At 34.3% G+C, this 23,847-nt stretch overlaps 1 long non-coding RNA gene across 1 annotated transcript in view; it reads right to left on the minus strand.

Moving 5' to 3' along the window:
- The window catches only part of LOC143676420 (uncharacterized), an 80,275-nt gene extending 58,343 nt beyond the window's left edge, over positions 1–21,932 (minus strand). The window contains exons 1-2 of the long non-coding RNA XR_013172070.1: positions 21,894–21,932; positions 21,280–21,350 (exon numbers count right to left, since the gene is read on the minus strand). This is a non-coding gene — a long non-coding RNA (uncharacterized LOC143676420). The remainder of the gene's footprint in view (positions 1–21,279; positions 21,351–21,893) is intronic.
- Positions 21,933–23,847: the final 1,915 nt, after the last annotated feature.

Genomic DNA, 23,847 nt, shown 5'->3' on the forward strand with positions numbered 1-23,847 from the left:
TAATTAGGACGTATTTTAGAGTATTTGATGGAGGAATATAAAGAAAACCACAGTTGTGAAATGAGGGGATAGATGTACAAAATATCATCAGCTCCACACCAAGTATTGGATGAATTGATGTATAAGACGTATGGGCTCCACACTTAGAGGTGAGTGTTGCAAGCTTGCCATGAGTATGGGGCCTGAACCAGACTGCCTGGGTTTGCATCTTGATTACTTCCATGCTATAAGACCTTGGTAATTTTTCAACTTCTATGCCTCAGTTTCATCATCTGTAAAATGTTGATAAAAGATGTGCGAGTTAAATGTTAGTATATGTAAAACTCTCATAATAGTACCTGGTACATATTAAGCTCTATACATATGTGCTATTATAACTGTGTAGACTAAAATAGGAGGTCATGTAGTAGTTTGGGTAATAAGTGCCTGATCTAGGAAAGCTGTGATTTAAGAGAAAAGAGAAGAAAGTCTTTGTGGAAGTGATAGTGCTAGACCTATCACAGTGTCTTGCTCATAATAGCACTGTAATAAACATTGTCATGATTTAATTATTCCTAACTATTTTTAATCCAAATAATTTTTACTTAAATGAAAATACAGTTCTCTTCTCTTTAATAGGTACTTAAAGTTATTTAAAAAAATCTAAAGTATTCCAGGAGAAAGGAATTACATAACCTTCATTAAATGCTTATCATGGGGCAGAGCTATTACATGAACCATAATTTTATTCTTATGAAAACATAGATGTTTTAAGAATAATTTAAGAATTATTTTAAAGCTGTAAGACTTGAGATGCAAATGTTAGAATTCATCCATCCTCCCTTCTGGTGTAGAGTTAGAGCAAAATGATAAAAAAATCCCCTTTAATGTCAGAAATAAGAAAAATATAATGCTTATCAGCACTATTATTTAATGTTTTATAGATGTATAAATATGCAATGAAATAAGAAAACTAAAATGAAAATCAGAAAAGAGGTAAACATTAAAAAAAATTTTTTTTGGATATAATTTTGTTTGCATATAATATGATTGTAATCTGAACCACCTAAGAGAATTGCTATAAAACTATTATAAATCAGAAAATTCTTTGAAGTGGTCAAATATGACATTATTATATCTAAATCAATAGATTTTCAGTCAACTAAAAAATGTTAGGACATATTGATAAGGAAAAGATCTCAGTTATGAAGCCAATTAAAAAACCATGATAAAATATCCAGTAATAAATCTAAGAGAAAATGGAAGCCAAGAATTTGAAAAAAAATTTTAAGAGACTTTTAGAGAGTAAGAAATAATTTTCTCTTGAATAAGGAGACTCAGTTTTGTAGAGATATCAGTTCCTTAACATTAAACTATATAAATTCAGGGCAAACCCATTCAAAATTTAAATGCATTTTTTTTTTTTTTGGTTTTGGTTTTGTTTCTTTTTTGGAGTAGATTGCAGAGGGAAATTGATTCTTAGGTTCATTTGTAATAAAACATATGAAATATGTGGGAAAATTCTTCATCCTAGGCATAATAAGGGCTAATGAACTTTCATAATTATAAAACTAGAATATATCAGTAATAAATATAGTCAGACCAGAAAAGCCACATATTTACCTAAATATTTATAAGATTTGTTATTTTTTAAAAGTAATATTTCAAGTTATTAGGGAAAGCATGGTTTATAGAACAAATAGTATTGAGACAGTTGGCTAGCCATTGGGAAGATAATAAACTGGATCACTATTTCACATGCACTGAAAAAATAAGCCATTATGTTGACCCTTGAAATTGCTGATATTTGACATTTTTGACATAAAAAAGGAAATTTTACATGGTTCAACCTAATGCATAGAAATTAAATATTTAAATTTTTGATTTATTTATAATTTAAAGATATTAAATGTTTCCAAATAGGACACAAAGAAAAGTTTGATTAATTTAACTATATGATAATACAAAAATATTATTAAAATAGAAAATAATTAGTATATAATAGTCTCATTAAATAAAAAAATATATCATAAGCTGGAGCTATACTTGTTTACACATATGTAGGACATAATTTCTTTGATTTGCAAGGGATTTGTATAAACCAGTAATAAAAAAATGCACTATTTAGTAGAAAAGTAAGCATAAATTACTTTTATGCTTACTATTTACTGCATGGAAAGAACCATGTTGGGGGCTGTAAGAGACATAAAAATGAAAAGTTTTGAGGATTGGTGATGGTGGAGAAAGGATTAAAAAAAAGACAAATCAAACAATGAGGTATTATTTTCTCCTACTGGGATGATAAAATATTTAAGTTGAGTACTTGGTGAGATTTGGTGAGGTATGGGTGGCCGGCCTTCTTATACCGATGTTCTGGGAGTAAACTGGTCTCATCTTTTGGAAAACAAATCCAACCTTAGGGAATTTCCCTGAATTTATGCTCACAAACATTCTCAAAAATATGTGCACTGTGTATTTATCGCAGCATTATTTATAAGAGAAAAACAACACAGCAAAGTGAAACTGGACACAGCCTAAATGTTCAAGAATAATATTATGGCTCATCCACACATGGACCACTAGGTGACTCTTTTTTAGAAAATGAAATAGGCCTATTTTTACTGATTAGGAAAATTTTCCAAGATATATTAAGTAAAAAGAAAAAAAAAAGCAAGACAAATTTTTTGTTATAGAGCCATAGTTCCAAAGAATGTTTAACACTTGCTGTAGGGTTATAGCCAATAGTTTTATGATGCATACTCCATGATTAAGATATTACTTCACTTTTACGTTTGGAAGAGCACCGAGTAAAAAAGGGTAGGGTCATAGGATGCTTCAGAACTATAGCTGAAAAAACGTCAGGTGGCGAAAGCTATACATATTATTTTTATGAAAGCTGAAGAAGGAAAGCCATAGTATTTACTTTAGGAGAAAATACAAAGTCTAAACAAATGCAGCATTTTATTAAAAGTGTATTCTTTTTTCTGGGGTTAAATGGTCTGATGTAGGATTTGCCTTTATTTGCAATGACAAGGTAGAGTCAGCCCAGTTAGGACCTTTCTGTGGGAACACATTTTTCATACAAACATGGTTGTTAATTTGTTTCCTGGATGTGTTACTAAAGTTAGTTCAGATACAAAAGGTGTTTTCTCTATTAACATAATAGAGAAAGTGTTTCAAAGTTTTTTTTTTTTTCAGTTTAAATAATTTTAAGGTACTATGACAATCACCTCTGAAGAAAATTTAAGAATGCAAAGTTGTGAAGCATTTGTGATGAATAGCAAGAACCCACTCACAGGGAGTAGAGAAACCCTTTTCAGCATTCCCAATGGAAGTTTAAAGTCACTTGTCCTCTGTGAAACCACCTGAGGTTGTTTTTTTCATTCACTATTACTCTCTTAATGTAATATAAGATTTCATTGTTTTTCTTTTAACACAGAGGATTTTGAAACTTTTTGGATTCATTTTTGGTCTGGATTTCACCCATAGGTAAAGTAGATATAATAACATTTGTTCCACAACAGCCAGAGTTTTCAAATCTATCAGTCACTTTGTTGCATAGTTGGGTAATTCTGAATCAGATTTGTAATCCGAGGATGCCTGCATATGTGAAGTTTTATAAAAGTACATCTCTTTAGAATCAAGTACTTCTGTTGAACATGTATAATAAAATGCTTAAAACAGACCCAAATGGAATAGGCACTTCCAAATTCTACATATTTCTAAATATCAGGAAGACACCTGATTAAGTGCAAGAAGATTAAAGAATGATGTCCTTTTCTATAAACAGTAATTCTTCTTTTGGTTGGGTCATCCCTTGCCTCATTATTTTTAACGGCACCGCCACCCTTCAATTTACCTGTCTTGAAAACTTTCATCAACCTTGTCTCACATCAAATAATTACTAAAATTTTACAGATGTTTAATCCTCCATAATGTTCCTTAAGATAATTTCTACCTGCTCTGAAATTTGATGGTTCCTTATCAGTATTTCTCTTATAATGATCATAGTCTCCATTTTTGAGCAGAATCTTTGGCCTAGGCATAAGGTAGTTATTTGCAAATATTACTTTATTTAGTTGCCATATCAATTATATTATGGCATTAGTATACCTCTTCTATAGTAAAATAGGAAAATAAACCAAAAAGTAACTTCTCTAAATTCAGATCCAGTAGTGGTTGGTTTTAAAGCCCATACATTTTCAGCAAATTATTCTGCTTCATCTTTTTATACTCATCACCTTTTACCCCATATTGTGTGTGTGTGGTGGGGGGAGATAGAGGGGAGTATGTGTGTGTGTATTATTTCCCTTTGTAGGCTATTGAATCTTTTAGCATCAGGTCAATGTATTTCTTCCTTTACCTCACTTAGGGCCATATATTTAGAAAGTACCATGAAATATTAGATAATAATCTACTATCAGGTGAGAGAGTCTTTGTTGTGAGCTTCTGAAACAAAATAGAAGGCTTTATCTTTACCAGGAATCCAAGAGGTAAGACATGTGGATAGATTTGTGAGCTATTTTGTTCTCTAAAGCATAAAAAGAATCTGTGAACACAAGGTATTCATCTCTTCAAGCATATGAAATTCAAATACAAGTGCTTTGGCATTAAACATTTAAATTCGTATGCAAGATATCAGTTTATAATTTTTTGTCAGAGATGGTTAGATGTGTGCAGTGATTTTTCACATTTCTTCATGCAAAAGCAGATGTACTTGTAGGGACAAATGGACTCTCTAAAATCTGGAAAACTTTATTAGCTCATCTTATAAAGAAATATTTCTTTCCCAGTGCTCGGAACGAATAAAGTGAACCAATGTTGTTTTAGCAAAATAACATGTAGGACAACTGAAAATAAGTGTGACTTTCATTGTAAAATTGTTTTTTTTCTTCATGATTCCAATATTATAATCCTTGGATTTAAGTGGTGTTGGGAAAATGATAGGAATTACAAATACACTATTAGAATTACATAAAATATGTCATAATCACAACTGGAAAGATTGCCTTGAAATAAAGCCATGAAATAAAGCCATCTTCACCGTCCTTTGTTGTATTTGAAAAATTAACCTGACAACAGCTGCTAAAATTAAAAAGAGCAAAAGCCTTAGATTCATGAGATGTGGCTTAGTTGTGGAAGAAGGATCTACAACTTCTTTAGGTTTTAGCTGTTTTATCTGAAGAATTATGATGATTAAATGAGAAAAAGTATGTAAAGCACTTTGTGAACTCTAAAGTTCTGGTTATTACTGTTACTAATGTGAAGACAAATCACAAGTCTAAGGCATGATAGGAACACAAGAAATAGTTTATATAAATAGATTAAGAAACTGCAATATGCTAAGAAAGTGAACATCAGAGTATTAGCATGGCAGTTGATAATGCTCTGTCTCATACTTATGAATGAAGTAAGAATTTATAGGGAATTGGTAAAGAGACCAAAAAAGCTAAACACCTAATTTGATAATAAGCTTAAGAGTAATCATAAAATAATATAACTCTTATTCTTTGTTTTAGCATTATTAGCATTTATTTAGCCCAACACTTGTCTGAAATCCTATGTATATTCCCTAGTTTAATAGTCACAAAAATCTTTTAAGACAAATCCTGATATTATCCTATTTTTCTGAAGCCCAGTGGAGTTAATCCCAAAGTCATGGAGAGAAACTCCAGATGATATAAATAGGATAGGCAATATTTGGCCAATTGATATAAAATGATGATTATCTAATCAGATGACATCTATTGGAGAAATGAATTAATTTATGTTTTGAAAATAAAAACTCTTGAGGAGTTGTCGTTTTTCTTTCTTTACATTTGGGAAGAAAGCTGTCACTAAATTTTTAAAAAATTTTCTTTCCATATAAATATACAAATATTGTATGTAGTATAATATCATTCATACATTCTATACAACATGGAAAATATTAGATGAATATAACCATCATATGTACTTCCTTTTTTAGTATAGTTGATTTTTTTCTTGTTTTTCTTGAAAAGCCTGCCCCTAATTCAAGGTTACAATCTTCTATAAATTCTGCAATTAAATTGGCTCTATATCTATCTATCATCTGTCATCTATCTTTCTATCTATCCACACACAAATACACATATAAAAATACATGTACAAGATTTTTGTCATTTTTTCTTAAATGAGATCCAATTATATACATTTTTCCATCCAGTTTTCTCATTCCACAATACTGTGTGGAAGGGCCTCTAAATAAATAATCAAGCTCAGTTATTTTACTCCAAGGTATATACTCCAAGTTACAGTAACTTATTCATGTATTTCCCTATTGACATCCATTCCCCTGGTTTGCAAACTTTTTTGCACTACAATGATGTGTTAAATATCCCTACACATACATCCTTGTGTACTGTTGCTTTTTATTTATTTGGAAATGATTCTCAGCTGTGAGATTGCTGGATTGAATGGGCAGGGAGGGCTCCTTAACCAAGATTGGAAATTTAGCCATCATAAAAGAAAAGGTAGGAATATTTAACTGGATAAGAATAAAAATATCTGTATGGCAAAAGAAATCATAAAAAAATTAATTGGTAATTAGTAGATTTGGAACAAGTAGTTTTAAGGCAGAAGACAGAGAGCTAATTTACAAATCTAGAAGCAAGTCAGTAGAAAAATAGGCAAAAGATACCTAGCAGAAACTCTTGAGAGAATGAATCTAAATCCTAAACACAAAACAAAAGGAAACAAATAAAAAGATGCTCAAATTTAGTAGGATGTAAATTAAGGTAACAATGAGATATCATTATGTTCCCTTCAGACTGATAAAATGAAAAAATAATTGCCATCCATTGTAAAGGAAGCCATTTGGATTCATTCTCCCGTGAGAGGGAGATAGGAAGAAAAATATGTAGAAGTGTGAGTATTGTTAATGAAAATGTGAAAATGGCTATTATTTGAAAAGAAAATCTGACAAATCTGCTAAAATCTGCATTTTAATCTTCAATTAATCTAATTACTGCAGTTGATCTGAATTTCCAGTCTTGCCGTATCTAGGCCCATCCCATCTGTCTAAAGTTGTTTCCTTATACTCCAAACTTATTATTTGGCTGCCGCCCCTGGTAGTCAGATTATGCCCATATTGAAATCCCCTTGTCCTTTCTGGCTATGCAAATTTTATCGATCTTTCAGTGTCCATTTTAAGCCTTTTATCCTTCCAGAAAAATTTCCCCATTACAGACTATGTTAATATCTTCTTTCTAAGAATTCCGTGGCACTATTTTTGCTCTATCATATTGTTTAGTTATAGTTTTTCTTTACTTTTTTTAGATTTACTATCCTCAGTTCAATTGAAAGCTCTTTGTGGTCAAGATAGATTAGATAACTTCAAGAATTCTTGAACTTTCAACACTTTCTCCTGCAGTATCATTATTTAAGTGCCCTATATGTATGGAACTTTAAGCATTTAGATAAATTCCTTGAACACTGTATTTGGATACATTAGAATCCATCTCTAAAAGTGGCATGCCCCATATGTTGTCCTCTTTCCAAAATGGTTTGGGTGGTAATCTGCTATAAGACAGGGAAATAATATAGATCATCCCCAGGGGCACCTTTATTATCAGGTTGCTACCAGGTCCTTGAGGCATAGCTGATTTCTCCCTCTAGACTTTAAAGGACTTGATCAAGCTGCCTTACTGTGGGAGAAAATGACAGTGGGACACTGTTGCAAATCCAATCAATCTCCTTTACGTATGGTCTTCCTTTCTTCTATCTATAAATTACACTTCTGATTTAGTTGGACAGCAGCACCAAAAAAAAAAAACATAATTGGAATGGCTTTTCTTATCCAATCAGAAAATGTCAGTTTGGTGAACTTCAAATATCTTTGACATTTTTCTTACTTGGCATTAGACCATAGTAAAAATTGAGATTACAGAAATCTCCCCTACTTTAAAAAAAAATTTGGTAACTGTGTTCTTTGTAAGAATAGGCTGAAGAGAAATATGACAACGTCTTCAGTAGATTTGAAGTAGGAGAAAGGCAAGCTATAAATATTAATATTAGTGTTTCTTTTGACATAGCTAGATTATTAACCTAAATTGGCATTATCAGCACAATGTGAATGACTGCTGGCCTTACTTTTTCTCTATGGCTGTGTTCCTAAAGTCACAGTAAGCATATGTGGAAATAGCCAGATTTAATACAAACACAAATGTTTGCTCTAGCTGTGCCCAAGACTTGTTATAACAATCTTTGAAAAGTGAATTGTTTTGCCAAGTGAAGACTTTAGAGTGTAAACTGATAATTAATAATTCAGGCATGTTAGTTTTTTTATTTATCTTAGCTCTAAGACACTTCACGTTTGATAACCAAGTGAGAGTTTCCCTACAGTAAACAAATTACGTTATGAATTTTGATGTTCTGAATATGCCAGAGGCCTCTGAAGGTTTGTGAGTGAGCAAAGACTGGATCATTCACTTCCCATGTCAGCAATCATGCCTGGAGATACAGGAAATGGCACAAGCTCAGCTCTGAGAAATGTACCTGGGAGGACAAAACACCTTTCATTTGTGTGTTGCAAGGAAATGCCATCACTCTCGTCATCCTTATTGCAGTTGTTGTCATCAGATGCATTTATTCACTGTGTATCTTCTGTGGTCTCCCCCATACATACAAAGTTAAAAATGGGAGTTTTTTTTCTTGTCTACTTTGAATTTGAATTCTGAACCATGTGATAGTCTTATGGATTTGGGTTTAATAAGCAGAGATTACAGACAAATTGTGGGGAATATGTTATATGGGATGACTAATGAACAGGAATCTGGGGAAAATCTGTTAGAATAAAAAAGTTTACTTCTACTTTTGTCTTTTTGTAGTTGAGGTGCTTGGTGTAAGAAGTAAATTTCAGCAATATTTAGGATATTCATTGTTTGTTCATGTACTGATTATCATCTGGATTCAAATTACATATACATTCATACATTTAAAAAAATATTTACAGAAAGTAAAGATTATAGTCAGTAAGTAAGGAATATGGTTACAATTTAAACTTTTTGTTTCCTAACTATTGCTTTTGTTCTTATAAAGGATTCAGTTGTAAAATTAGTTACCCACACAATTTAACTAACTTATCCTCTAAATACAAAATATTTACTATTAAAAAAAAATAGGGGGTGGGCCATGGTGGCTCAGCAGGCAGAGTTCTCGCCTGCCATGCAGGAGACCCAGGTTTGAGTCCCAGTGCCTGCCCATGCAGAGAAAAAAAAAAGGAAGCACACTTGCAGAAAGTGTACTTTAGAGGATGTTTAAAAAGGTTCAGAAACATCTGGCTTTGTAGTTAAATTACTTTTAGATAATGTTTCCTTTTTTCTGTTAAATATAATATTGTATAAAATTTGTAAAATACAGAAAAATACAAAGAAACACATTTAGAAAAGAAATCATCTGTAATCCCACCACCCAGCATGATTGACATTTTGATTTATTGTCTTCCCCAATTTTTTTATATGTGATATGCTCGAATATGCACACACAATTCAATTTAAAAGTGTAAATGATGAAATGATACATTTTACAACTGGAAATCTTTAGAATAGGGTTGTTAATTGATTTACATACCCATAATCCTTTTTTCCTGCTCCCCAGGATTGAGTAGTGCTTCTGCTGAAGCCAGACCCACAACTCCCCTATTTCTTCTCATAGTAGCGAGCACCGTTCAGTTCCCAGAAGAGAGCGTCTTCTCCTCACTGTGCCTACACACATTCTGTTCCCTCTGCCCTGAATGCACTTCTCCTCTTGCTCCCAAACTCTCATGTAACCCTTTTCTGTTGAGGCTGTTCCTGATGTCTGTCTCTGGGTTGGAGATCCTCTTGTTTGTTCCCTCAAGACTTCACTAGATTGTAGCTGTCTGTGCATCTGTATTTGCCACTAGAAAGGAGACTCTGTGAAAGCAGACATTGCATCTTCCTTGCTTTCTGTTGTGCACCCAGTATTGAGTTGGTACACAGTAGGCGCTCAATAAATATTTATTGTAATAATCAATAAACCAAACACTTTATATGTCATTTGTTGTCTTGCAGGAATTTACTTTCACACTCTGCAATATCTTACCCAGGACTTTTCTGTATGAGGTTTATGTCCTTCAAATCTCTGATTTGCAGATGAGAAATTGTCACTAAAATAATCCTTCTGTCTTTGTCTTATAAACCCTTTATTGTTAAATATTCGTATATCATTACTATAGCAGTTGTATTTGGTTTAATCTCACTCGAAGATACTGAGGGCAATATGGATGGAAACTTTAATGACAGGTCATTTTGTTTTATGATTATTATTCCTGTTTTAAAAGAAAACAAAACTAGAAAAACAGGAAGCATTTTAACATCTCTGCTTTCTGAAACTTTGAAAAGTGGAAACATACCTTTATATTCCCTATGCCGAGGCTATATTGAGATCTTTTTAAAAAGTTTTTGACATGGGCTGGCTCTGGGAATTGAACCCGGGTCTCCGGCATGGCAGGCGAGAACTCTGCCACTGAGCCACTGTTGCCTGCCCTGGAGTGGGATCTTGATAGATGTTTTTTTATCAAGAAAACTAAAGAATAAGGGTGACTCTGATATATTTGCAAATAATATTTTGTGACTAACATTTATTAAACTCTCGTTAAAGTAAAGTCCTCTTTTAGTTACTCCTGTCAATGGGGGAACCATTGGTGTGGATAAATAGGAACAAGATACTTTGTCCAACTGAGGCTGACAGTGATGGATGGAGAGAAATACTGCTTGGCAACTTCTCACCTTACTCCACAGTCCCTGTTGCCCTTTTGGATGGGTGACTGCATTTGACTAGATCGAATAGGTCATATGTGTAAATAAATTATAAGTTTGTCTTCAGTATTCATTTTCTGCTTGGTTTCAAATGGTATCCCAGGGGAAAAAAAGGAAATTGTTGAAGGAAAGGTTAGTGAAGGCTGGAAGCACAGTGAGGGAAAGACAATAAGGCTGAAATATGAGGCTTGATTTCAACATTAAGATAAGCAAAAGTTTAGGAAAACATCATGAGCAGATTAATTCATGCATTTTAAAAAATATTGTGGTAAAATATATATAACACAAAAATTTCCATTTTAACCATTTTAAGCATATAAGTCAGGGGCATGAGTTACATTAACAATGCTGTGTTTCTGTTATCACTATCCATTACCAAAACTTTCGCATCACCTTGAATCAGAAACTCATTAGGAAGTAACTTCTCCTTTTCCTGTTCTCCTAGCTCCTGGTAACTTCTTTCTGTCAATATGAATTTGAAATATTCTAGATATTTCATATAGGTAGAGTCATACCATATTTGTCCTTTTATACCTGTCTTCTTTCACTTAGCTTGTTTCCAGGATTCATCCATGTTGTAGCATGTACCAGAACATCATTCCTTTTGATGGTTGAATAACATTCCATTATATGCACATCCTACATTTTTTATCAGTTCATCTGCTGAGGGACATTTGGGTTGTTTCCACATCTTGTGAATAATGCTGCTACACACATTAGTGTACAAGTATTTATTTGAGTCCCTGTTTTCAATTCTTTAGGTTATATACCTGGAAGTAGAATTGCTGGGTCAAATGGTAGTTCTATGTGTAACTTTTTGAGGCGCTTCCAAAATGTTTCCAATTCATGCAGTTTTAATCATGCAATGTTACATGTAATTTAAACAGACTAATAGTTTGGAGAAATCAATTAATGTCTAGTATAACAAAGATGATAGGAAATACTTTGCTCTAATATAAAAGCACAAGCTTATTAAATTACATTTAAGTAGAAGTGGTAGCTCTCCTAAAACAGTTACGAAATTCTTTCTTTCCTCTATGTGCATATTGCCCTACCTACCAAGAGGCAGAGTCTGTTATTTCTCTTCTTGAATTTGAACTGTTCTTTAAACTTGCTTTACCAAAAGAATTCAGTGCAAGTGATATGCCAATTCTGGGCCTAGCCCTTAAGGGGACTGGAGGCTTCTCTTCTTGCCTTTTGAAGCCAGCTGCCATGTAAGAAATATGACTATCTTAAGACCATTATGCTATGAGGAAGCCCAAGCTAGTCACATGAGATACACATGGAGGAGAACGAAAGTACTGGATGTACGAGTAAAGCCTTCTGTGCTCTGAGGTTAAAGGAAGATGTGAGCTTAGCTGGAAATCAGTAGAGTAAAAAGAAAAAGAATAAAGTTTAAAATATTCAGCCAAAGCTTCTAGCTTTCTAAAGCATTCATCAATTGATGACTAGCTTCAAAAGTCAGTAAAACATTATCAGAACATCACAAACTCATGCACCCCAAATCATATTCAAAAATGAAAATAGAATAACGGCACTTTGTCCGTTAATCCTACTAGATGGCTTCAAGCCTTAACATAGTGAAGAACCATGAGTGTTTCTAAGGGAACCCCAATGTTATTGCTTGCTGGAGTCTGAATCTTTGGTGACGATTCAGTGAGAAAACAAATTTTGCACTGGAGCTCTGCTTCATGAAGAATAACAGATAAGTAGATGGAGGCTTTCAATCTGAGAGCAGAATACAGGGTGATCAGAATCCCAATCACTCAGTAGAAGACGATAAAACAGAGCAGTGGAAGTATGAATTAAGATGACATGCTGTGTTTTATCAATAAAAGTAATGGCAGAGATATATTTCTTACAATTATTTAACCAGGAGAAAGTTCCCAAGAATGATACACTTTGGTTAAAAAGCAGTGTGAAATGGGATAGATCACACTGTCAATTTAATGGCTCAGTTTGCTGCATTTGTATTAGCAGCAAGATTACTCTCTGTATTCATTCAAAATGAATGAAAACCTAGAAAGCTGATCTGACTATAAATCTGTTTCTGCTGGAAACCTTCTGTCATCCTATGATCGCCTTGTTCTTTAGGCTGGAACAGGTCAGAAAACTGAACAATGACTCTCTGTGGAGTGGAGAATTTGGTTATTGAGCCCTGCACCTTGGCTTAAACTGATGTAATGTGTTTTTCTCTACAAATTAAAACCATGATTTCTGTTTTGATGAAGGATGTGACATCTGGTAGATAATAACATTATAACTCAGTTCAGGGTAATGTTAGTGACAATAATTGTGTAACAATAAGTGTGATATATTTTCTGTAAAGAAATGTTTAAAACAATTATTTATTCTTTATAAATGATGTCATGTGTTCAGTGTACTTCCTATACACAAGTACCACAGTGAGAACACAATCAAAATTCAATCGTCAATAATCAATGAGCAAATACATTGCTATGAGTGTCAAATCGGTACAGGTCTATTTGCCACACAGAAGAACAAGGAGGGATCTTTTTCTTCTCTAAATATCAACTTCCTCATAAGGAGACAAAACAATATTCAGTGGCAAGTGGGAACAGTTATTTCTTTTTGACGGTAATTTTCATTTATATTCTTCCTGACTGCCACTCTGTAAACTGTATCACTGTGTAGTATGTCCTGATAGAAGGACTGGGATGACCTAGAGTGATTATGAGTCTGACTGCCTACGTTCAAATCCCAGCTCTGCTACTCACTGATTATATGATTGAGCAGATTAGTTGACTCTGTGCCTCATTTCCCGTCTTTAAAATGGGGATGATTATAGTACTTACTGCATAGACTTTTATTGCTGAGGATTAAATAAGCTACTGTGTGTAAGGTGTAAAGGACAGGGACAGACATATCATGTGTTCTTAATCAATATTAGCTATTCTTTTAATACTACATTTTCTAGGTAGTGAGCAGGATGAAGATGCAGAAATTTAGAAATACACCTTCTTAGAGGAATGATGCCTTTAAAATATAAGCTACATTAAGTTCTTCCTTAGAAAAAGGACACTTTTTATTTTTAAGACCTTCCTAAAGAGATCCTATGACCTAACCTCGTAACTACTCTGGTTTTAAAAAAGAAATTCTCCAGCTTACCTAACCCCAATCTGATTCTGTTCTTACAGAAGGATATCTACTTGATAACCCTCTTTTCTGACATTCAAGAGCATTTGTGCTGTTCAATATTTCTATGTAAAATAAGTAAATGTAAATAATCTGATTTTTTCCCACTCTCTTCATAAAATTAAGTTAAAAAACCATCCCTCATTGACTTATCTGATAAAATTCTTGATTTTGATTTTAGTGCTTGCCTAGAAATATAAAACATTTGATTTACCAAACAAGATCTAAAACTTACACTCGAGATAAAATGGGAATTTTATTACATCATCACTTACACTCAAGATAAAATGGGAATTTTATTACATCACCACATTGCTAAAAACCCCTTCAATGGCATCCTTTGCCCTGGGGTGGAATTCAAACTCATTGCAGGGTTTGTGGGCAAGGTCTAGGTTCTCCTTAGCTTCCTTTCCCATTTTCTTGTTCCTCAAGCAACACATGTGCACATTCAACATAATTCAATCATTGCAAGCTTTTCTCAGCTTGACTTATGGAACATATTTTTTTTCCTTCTGGTCTATACCTTACTTCATCCATGACCTCTTCACTTATCCTTCAGGTAGGTCTGACATTAGACATTATTTTCTCTAAGTTGTCAATTTTGATCCCTTAATTCTGGGACATGTACCCTTCCCATGTACTCACATAACAACCAGAACATCCCCTCGTATAGCAGTCATCACACTTTTTATAGTAACTTATTTACATATCTGTATACCCTCATGAAGCAAAACACTCTACAGGGTAGGGACCATGTTCTACTCATCTACCATTTCATCCCTATCACTTAGGAAGATACGTGGCACATATTAGGCAATCAAAATACTGCCGAGTGACCAATTACACGCATGCATGAATGGACACATAGTTTCTATTTCCACAGTCAGACAAATAAAAAGTGTACATAAAGTTTGTCTCCATATTTAAATAGCATTGTAAAATTAACTTTTAAAAACATAAGAAAGGCCAAAAACATACATTGTTAAGGGGCTTGAAAAGCTCGGGAATTGCAGAGATAAAGGAAAAGTATCATAACCATAGAACTAAATTTCACCTCCATGTCATTATTTGTTATAGTTATGGAGTAAGGAAGCATGATTTTTGGGGTCCTAATGGAAGAAATAAAATATACCTATTTCGCAAAATGAGTGGTGAATTTTAAGCTAACAATAAATATTCTAAATTACTAATTGCCCTGAAACCAGTGATACATTAAAGGTTTAATAGAAATGATGATTACATGCGAGGGTCATAACTAAAAATTGAACTTACATTTATTATATGATTTTATTGCACAAATAACTAACCTTTTGATGCCTTTTTATTGAACATTGATTATAGTTTTGAATGCTTAGTTTCAATAAAGTCAATTTTGTTTCCAAAATACCTCTAATATTCCCTAGAAAACTTTCCTGATCCTTTTTAAAGTAATCTATCTTAAAAGTGGTTTCTTTTTTTCCTTTATCTTAAGCTAACAGGGTAACATGTAACTAAAGTAGTAAACACCAGCAGAAGCCTCAACAGTTCTCACCGACTATTACCTTCAGGCAACTTCATCTTGGGCCTGATTTATGGTCTATGTGCTCTTTAACCTTAAGATAAATCTGACAGCCTGTCTTCTGATGAAATATTCATGAAGTTTCATAACATTCATTATCATTTTATGATTCTTTTAGTTGGTATAACAACAATCTTTCTAGCACTCTATTAAATCAGGAAGCAACTTCGTAAATCACTAGCCCAAGTACATGAAACCATTACTTGTTAATGTCTTAGCTGGGCTGCAAAACGTGCTCAAGCATAGGGGAAATGCATGCTGCCAATGCCTACTATTAACATTCTCCTCCTTTAACACGTTCATTTGTTTAGGAAAATTCCTGTCTGATGCTTTCCAGCTCCAGGTTTTCTGAACTTGACAATTATGTGAGAAATCTCTTAAGATCTTGGATAAAAATATGTAACTCCATCTTAGAAGTACAAAATAAGTGACAACACAAAGCCTTTTCTGTAGGTTACTAAGCAGATCAAGTTTCTTGGGCAGGCAGAATGGATTCTGGAGAGCAAGCTGCATAGGGAAAATAGAACCCTATTTTCAAATTCTACCTCACTTCACTCTTTTATCGCAGTATAACTTCTCAAAATTTGCTTCTAGAATATTGTATTAACTTGATCAACTATTTGTTCTACTGGAAACTGACAAGTCTCCAAATTGATTATGCTATTTATATATCTTAATGTATGCAGATTATTACAATTAACAACTTTGAACAATTTTAAAGAGGCCAAAAAGATGTGCTTCCTGACCTAAAGAGTCAATAACTTTTCAATTTCAAGACTCAAAAATTTTCTTCTGTATTTTGTTATTTAAAAATATGCTAATAAAATATCTAATCTATAAAGATTAAGTCTTGAAATTTAAAATTAAAGAACAAAATGGTTCATATTATGCTATTTTAAGAGTTTTCCTCAGAGTTTTTGGAATTAAGCTTTACCCATATTCCAAAGGAAGAATAATCAACCTAACTAGGCATAGAGTAGATTTTTTAAACATATTTTATAGTTTATTGTGATTGGGAATATTATATCCAGGAAAAAATAAAAATTGAATTGAGAAATGTGGGGGAATAATAGTGGGATTGTGGAGAGAGTTTGAGAAACTAAGAAATAATAGAGATGTCTGATAATTTTTATGATGAGGAAAGGGTGCTCACAGAGAATCAGCAACCCTTTCAAGTGCGTTTTAGATCTTTCTAATAGGATAGTTCAGTTCAGAAACTAATGAGAAAGCCATTTTAAACCTCTTAATTGCTAACTTTTTATATCTATCCCACTCAGAGGGTGCTACATGGAAGCCAGATGGTTGCAAATGTTATTCTGGTTTACAGGCGTGGAGATTTTTGTATCACCGCCAAAGCCATTGTCAAAATGTCCTATATCAAAACAAAACAAAAAATAAAACCCTCTGTTTCACAAACTTCTGAAAATTCCACAATAGCAGTAAAATACCAACCCCCCCGTGGGCTTTGGCAGCTAAACAGAAAAATTATCCATCCCTAAGCAGCTTGTTGTCTGAACTAACTGAGCAGTGGGGCAGCCAAAAAAGGAACTGCATCATTGAGAAACTCATGAATTTTCAAACAAGCAACCTTTGGAATTCAGACCGCTCATAAGAGGCCAAGCTGAACAGGCTTGGCACAGAGTTCAGTCACTCAGAGGGTCACATGGGAATGAGAGGAGGTTTGGAAAATTCTAACTATATCCAACCTTACACATAGTAAAGGTAGCTCCTTCTGTGCGTTTTTGAATCTAGTTAGTCTCCTGGGTATTACGTGCATTGGATCAAAGGAAGTTTTACCTTGAGCAATATAAGGAAATATCACAATAAAGTATGGGTGAATAATTCCACCAATATTAGATGCTATCAACCAGCAATAGGAATATTAACAGTCAATTCATATCTTAGAAAAAAATAAAGGACTCACTCTATCCTAAAACTGTTTTAAAACTGAAAGATGTATTGTGGAAAGTGAACTTCTGACCAACATTTAATATTCAAAATTTAGGATGAAACTTTTATAAATTCTGTAATATGATAAGTTAAGTTAATCTAAGTCCTCATTCAAACCTAAAATATATTCTTACAATTTCTTCAGAATTAACGTATTTTTATTTTTTGTAAAACAATTATCAACTTAAAATTAAAGATTTTCCAGAGAATGAGCTAGAAGAGATTTTTGGTTCAAAGCCTTAAGAAAGCGTGGTAGCTCTGATGTTATTAGCTGATACCGGAAACACTTAATACAATGATAACACAATACTGTTAACATTGTTTCTATGCAGGGTCAGTCTCTTATATATTATACGCTGCTTCCTGAGTTTGTTCATATATATTTTGCTTCACTTTCTACCTCCTCAGGTTTCTCAATTTTGACTCAGTTGGGTTCCCTAGAAGCAAATACTGAGGTGATGACTGAGAATATGAGCTATTTATCAGGAATTGGTACTGTGGGAGGAAGGGAGTAGAAGTAGGATTTGGCAGAGGGAATGTTTGAATTATGATGCAGACTTGACAACACCTTGGCCAACCTGAAGGAACCTCTGGAGCAAGTACTGCTCCTTAGATGGTCTGGCTTCAGGGCATCACTGGGTGCAGGCTTTCTGGGGGAAAGGTGTGACCATGGGCCAGGCAGTTCCTTATAGCTGAGGCAGACAGGGATGGAGTTGACAGTTGGAGGTTGTTTGCTGATTATTCTCCTGCAGCTGGTCAACAAGATATCTGTGTAGGGGTAAGATTTCTGTGTAGACATCTCTATATCTCCCACAGAGGTCAGATTTGGAATATCAGTGAAGGCCAAAGCAACAAGCTAGTGGTATGAGTTTGCACAGTCGAGAGACTCAGAAAGCAAGGAGATTAGGAAACAAGGGCTGAAAACCATTACTAGGAGACCAGAGAACATGAGTCAGGAACATGTCCCAGGCATCCAGACCAGGGTCTCTTGTCACAAAAAGCTTCAGATCTAGTCAAGGAGTTTGAATAACTGAAGTTGGAATCAAGCAACATGACAGAATTTTGATAATGAAATAAAGTTCTAGATCCCAGGTCTTTGCAGCTGAGCTTTGGAAATTGTCCTCTGAGGGTGGACAACTGATCTGAAAGCAAGGATGGATCTGATTTCCTAGATAGACATCATTAAAAAATGGTGTTCAGATTTTCAATTCCCTTACTAACTTAAATAAATTCACCTGGGACCTAAACTAATTTTACTGCTATTTTCATGCTGTGGGTATTGAGGATCTTTCATGAATCATTGGGGGAAAAAAATCTGTGAATTTGAACTCAGAGAATAGTTTTTGATTATTTAGTGATTATGAATTGCAATTACTTTAACAGTGTGTTTGAAATTTTTTTCCAGGATCATAACTTTAGTACCTTAAAAGATATGTACAAACCAATTTCCCATTTATTCACTTATTTAGCACATTTAAATGAGTGTCTACTACACATATGCCAGTCACTGTTCTAGGTGGTTGGGTTTTATCAGTGAAAAAAACAAAAATCCCAACTCACGTAGAGCTTCATTATAATCAGAGAGAAAACGTAACAAATAAGTTGGAAAAATGAAAAGTAGAATAAGATTAAAGGTCTTGGTGGTATAGGGGAAATGGGAGGAAAGGAGTTTCCATCTTTTATAGGGTGGTCAGTGTAGGTCTCTTTGAGATGTGGTATTTGAGCAAGGTCTTGAAGGAAGTGATGTGTATGGGAAATTAGTCAAGCAGAGGGATCTGCCAGTACAGATGCCCTAAGGTGAAAGTCTGTGTGGTATATTCAAGAACAGCTGAAAGCTTGATGGGACTGGAGAATGGTGGGTAGGAGAAGGGTGAAGGCAATAGATGAGGTGAGTGCAGTAAGGAAGTGAGTGCATGAGGAGATGGTGTATATTGGGGCTTTGATCTGGACTGAAAGACAGAGCTGTTGCAGAGTTTTGAGTGGAGAAGGGTCACATCCTGGCTTGTGTTTTAAAGGCTTACTGTGGCGGCTCCTAAAGGAAAAACTGGAAGAGATGGAGGAAGCAAGGGCAGAAGCCGGACAACCATCTAAGAGGCTGGACTAATAATCCAGGTAACAAGAAAATGAATTCCTTTTCTCTGTGGCATTTAAAAATAAAATTTAAGTAAGTCCAAGGAATACTATTGCTATTGTTCTTAGTGGATTTAGATAGAACACTCAAAGTCAGCTAAGGAGCTGCACTTTGAAAGAAATTGCCTGTTGCTTGATATCCTTTCATCTTTCAAGACTAAAAGGTGAACAGAAATGGCAGAGAGCATGTTTCTCTCCTTTGTGCTGCTCTGTGGCATTTCAGGATCTGAGAAGATGAGATTTGCTTATGTCATGCCTGGAATTCTGGTCAGCTCTGCAGCATGAAACTTGTATCCTCAGAAATGATTTTTGAAACTGAAATACCCACTAGGACAGGGACCTTTTTTTAATCTTCTTTTTTCTTTGTATAAAACAAAACACTCAGGAGGGCCTAATCACTGTTACCACATCAGTGGAGAAGAAAGGGGCATGCTACATTTGGAAGAGCAGTCATGTGAAAGAATCTACTAACAGTGGAGAAGTTTGATGGAGGCAAAGAAATAAGTTAAAGGAAATGAGTTCCCTGGGAGAGAAGTCAGGGCACAACTCAACCAGTTCAAGAAATCAGTGAAGTGAAAATTGGGCTGTCTTTAAAAGCCAGGAAACCCTGCCTGGGGCATGCTGCTCAAAGTACAAGTTTAGTATCTTTCGCTCTTGGCATACCAGCTTTTCAAGATCCAGGTTTTGATTTTCATACTCTTCTTGATGAATTAAAAAGTCTTAAAAGTAGATTTTGATGATGCTCTAGACACTAATTGTGCTGAACTTTACTCTTTGGAGTTGTTTCAAAAAGCACTGTTTCTTTGTCAAAGACCTCATGGGTGGCCCATTAATTTTTTTCTTTTATTTAATGGGCAAAAGAGTCTTGTGTGTGTGTGTGTGTGTGTGTGTGTGTAACTATCCTCCCTATCATTAAGTTATCTGAATTCTGGTAATTTTATGTTCTTTGAACACTGAATTATTTTCACCCTTCAAAATCTCAGTGTCTGATGGACAAATGAAAGGTTGAAGACCTGTAAACTTGGATAGTCATTACCTTTTTCCTTCGTCAGAGGCCACCTATTGTGTTTTTGGTTAATAAACCTGATTTTTTTACAAACCCCTTATCTGCCACAGAACCCTCAGGCTATCATAGATGTTTTAGGTACTCACTAATACCGTGACATCTACTTAAAATTGAAAGAAAAAAGGAACATAATAAATATGAACCTTGTACTTTAGCGATTGGTTTGTAAATCCCTTCTAAGTTGCCTTAAAAATGCAAACTCCTCTCAAGGCCACAGTTACATGAAATGCTTGGAACACAGAGTCTAATTGATTATTTTCTTTCTTTTTGGTATTCAAACAATGAATGGCTATCCTTGATCATTGTCAGTTTGAGAGCTCTTGAAGATTGGGGCAAATACTAATGGTGATGAAAATTCAAAAGAGAAAGTCTTGCTGAAGGGCTGGGGGGTTGTGATAGCATTGATGTTAGGAGCAGAAAACAGCACTGAATGAATATTCTAGTTTGCTTGTCCCAAACTTTTCCCTTTTTTACCAGGAATATCTTCAATTTATAATACATAGCACAGGGCCTGGTAACCAAGTCCTCATAAACTAACCATTTTTGAGCACTTTCTGTGTGTTCCAAACTGTGGTAAGCAATACTGAGGCAAGAAAAAGAAATATAAGACTCGACCCCTTTCTCAAGAAAGACATACTCACATGAAGTAGATTTGAACAATGAAACATAACACATCATTATGTGTCTGAATATGTGGTAAAGATGATATATTCTGCAAGAAAATTGGAGCTTTATGAATGACCTCCTTAAAAAAATGGGTCATCAGATGTACTTAATGGAAAGGCATTGAGTCTGACGGCTACCTTATTTCAAATACAAAATGCAGCAAATGATATTTTACTTTTAAGGTGTTTTCATAGAAACAGCAATCTATGATAGCATATCAAGATAAGAGGTTTTCAGAAATTGACAATGCAAGGATGCAGTGGTAGAAAACATTTCCTAGGATTCCTTTTAAAATGCTATAATTAAAACAAAAAGTTTCAGATAAGTTTTATTTGGACTATACAGCTTTAGACCTCACAGTATTTGAACATAACAAATTAGTAAAGACATTTTAGTTGTTTGGAGATTTCATATGAAAAGTCAGATTTCCAGCTTCTCTTGAAACATCTGAAGATCTAGCTCCATGCGCCAGCACTCTCCAAGGCAGTAATCACTTGGAGGCGAGTGGCAGATAGCCTCTCCAGTTTTCTAGAGCCTATTGGCTCCTTATTTCCTCTTTTTTTTTCTCACAGTAGTTCACATTTTTTACCTTGTTCCCTGTTGGCGTTTCAATTCATGATTCCCAGGTGAGGTCCAACTTTACCAAATGCACTCCTGCAGCCCTTTACAGCATTCTTCCAATTTGAACATGTTACACAAAAGCTCTCTTTTTCTTTGGATAGCTCTTTCCAACGTGGTACATCCCTTGGTTTACTGTTGAAAATCTCTTCCCTACACTGAGCCTTAAACAGGTAGTATTATAACTCCTACAATTCTTTCCCTAGTTCTATCATTTGAAGTAAAAATGTTTCTTCTTCCTCCTTCACGTATTCTTCCTTCAGAAGAATATAGCTTTTGAACAATACCAAGAAGCCCATTTCAATATAACTCTTCGCTCTGTATCCTGAACTTGATCATTCCTTTTTCTTTCTTTTTAGTTCTGTGGGTTTTTCTTTTTAATTAAACTCTTTATTTTGGTTTATTGTAGAATCACATGCAATTGTAAAAAAATAATATAGAGAGACCCCATATACCGTTTATCCAGTTTCTCCCAAGGGCAACATCTAGCAAAACTATAGTACAATATCAAATCAGGAATTTGACATTGATGCAGTGAAGATGCAGAATATTTTTGTCACCACAAGAATTCCATTTTGTTCTTTTGAGCCATACCCATATCCACTTCACTCCCACTCTCACCCCCTCCTTAACCCTGTCAATCTCTCATAAATGTTGTCCATTTACATAATTTTGTGAGTTCAAGAAAGTTATTTAAATAGAATTGAATACCACGTAACCTTTTAGGATTAGCTTTTTTCAGTCAGCATAATTCTCCAGAGCTTCATCTAGGTTGTTGTATAGGTCAGTAGTTACTTCCTTTTTATTGTTAAATAGCATTTCATGGTATGGATATACCAGTTTGTTTAACCATCCACTCATTGAAGAATATCGGAGTCATTTCTAACTTTTTGCTGTTATGAATAAATCTGCCTTAAACAATCATGTAAAGGTTTTTATGTGAACATAAATCTTCATTTCTCTGGAATAAATGCCCAGGAGAACAACTGCTGAGTTTTATGATAGTAGAAATTTTAGTATATTTAAAAACTGCGCAACTGTTTTACAGAGTAACTGTACCATTTTACATTCCTATCAACAATGTATGAGGGATCCAGGTTTTCTGTGTCCATGCTAGTATTTGGTGCTGATATTTTTCATTTTAGGCATTCTGATAGGTGTATAGTTGTATCTAATTGCAGTTTTCATTTATATTCTCCTAATCACTAATGAGATTGAACATCTTTTCCTGTGCTTATTTTTATATATCTTTTCTGGTGAAATGTCTCTTCGTATCTTTTGGACATTTTCCAATTGGATTGGATTGTTTGATTTTTTTTTATGGTTGATTTTTGAGAGTTTTTATATATTCCACATAGTGTTATTTGTCAGATATGTGGTTTGCCAATATTTTCCCCACTCTATAACTTGCCTTTCATCCTCTTAAGAGGATCTTTGAAAGAGAAAATATTTTTAAATTTAATGAAGTCCAATTTTCTTTTTTTGGAAATGGTTTTGGGGTCAGTCTAAGAACTCTGCCTAGCCTTAGATCTTGAAGATTTTCTGTTTGTAAAAGTTTTATAGTTTTATGTTTTGCATTTAAGTCAGTGATCCAATTTTAGTTAATTTTTGTGTAAGATGTGAGACATGACAAGGTTTATTTTTTTTTTGCCTGTGGATGACCAGTTGCTCCAAGACCATTTATGGAAAATGCCACCTCTCATCCATTGAATTACCTTTATGCTTTTTAAAAAAATCAGTTAGGTATATTTATGTGGGTCTATTTCTGGTTTCTCTATTTTGTTCCATTGAACTTGTATCTATTGCTTTATCAATACCACACGGCCTCTTTTGCTGTAGCTATGTCTTAAAACTGGGTAGGGCGGGCCGCGGTGGCTCAGCGGGCAAAGTGCTTGCCTGCTATGCCGGAGGACCTCGGTTCGATT

Source organism: Tamandua tetradactyla, chromosome 3, assembly GCF_023851605.1.
Source record: "Tamandua tetradactyla isolate mTamTet1 chromosome 3, mTamTet1.pri, whole genome shotgun sequence".
NCBI classification, from domain to species: Eukaryota; Metazoa; Chordata; class Mammalia; order Pilosa; family Myrmecophagidae; genus Tamandua; species Tamandua tetradactyla.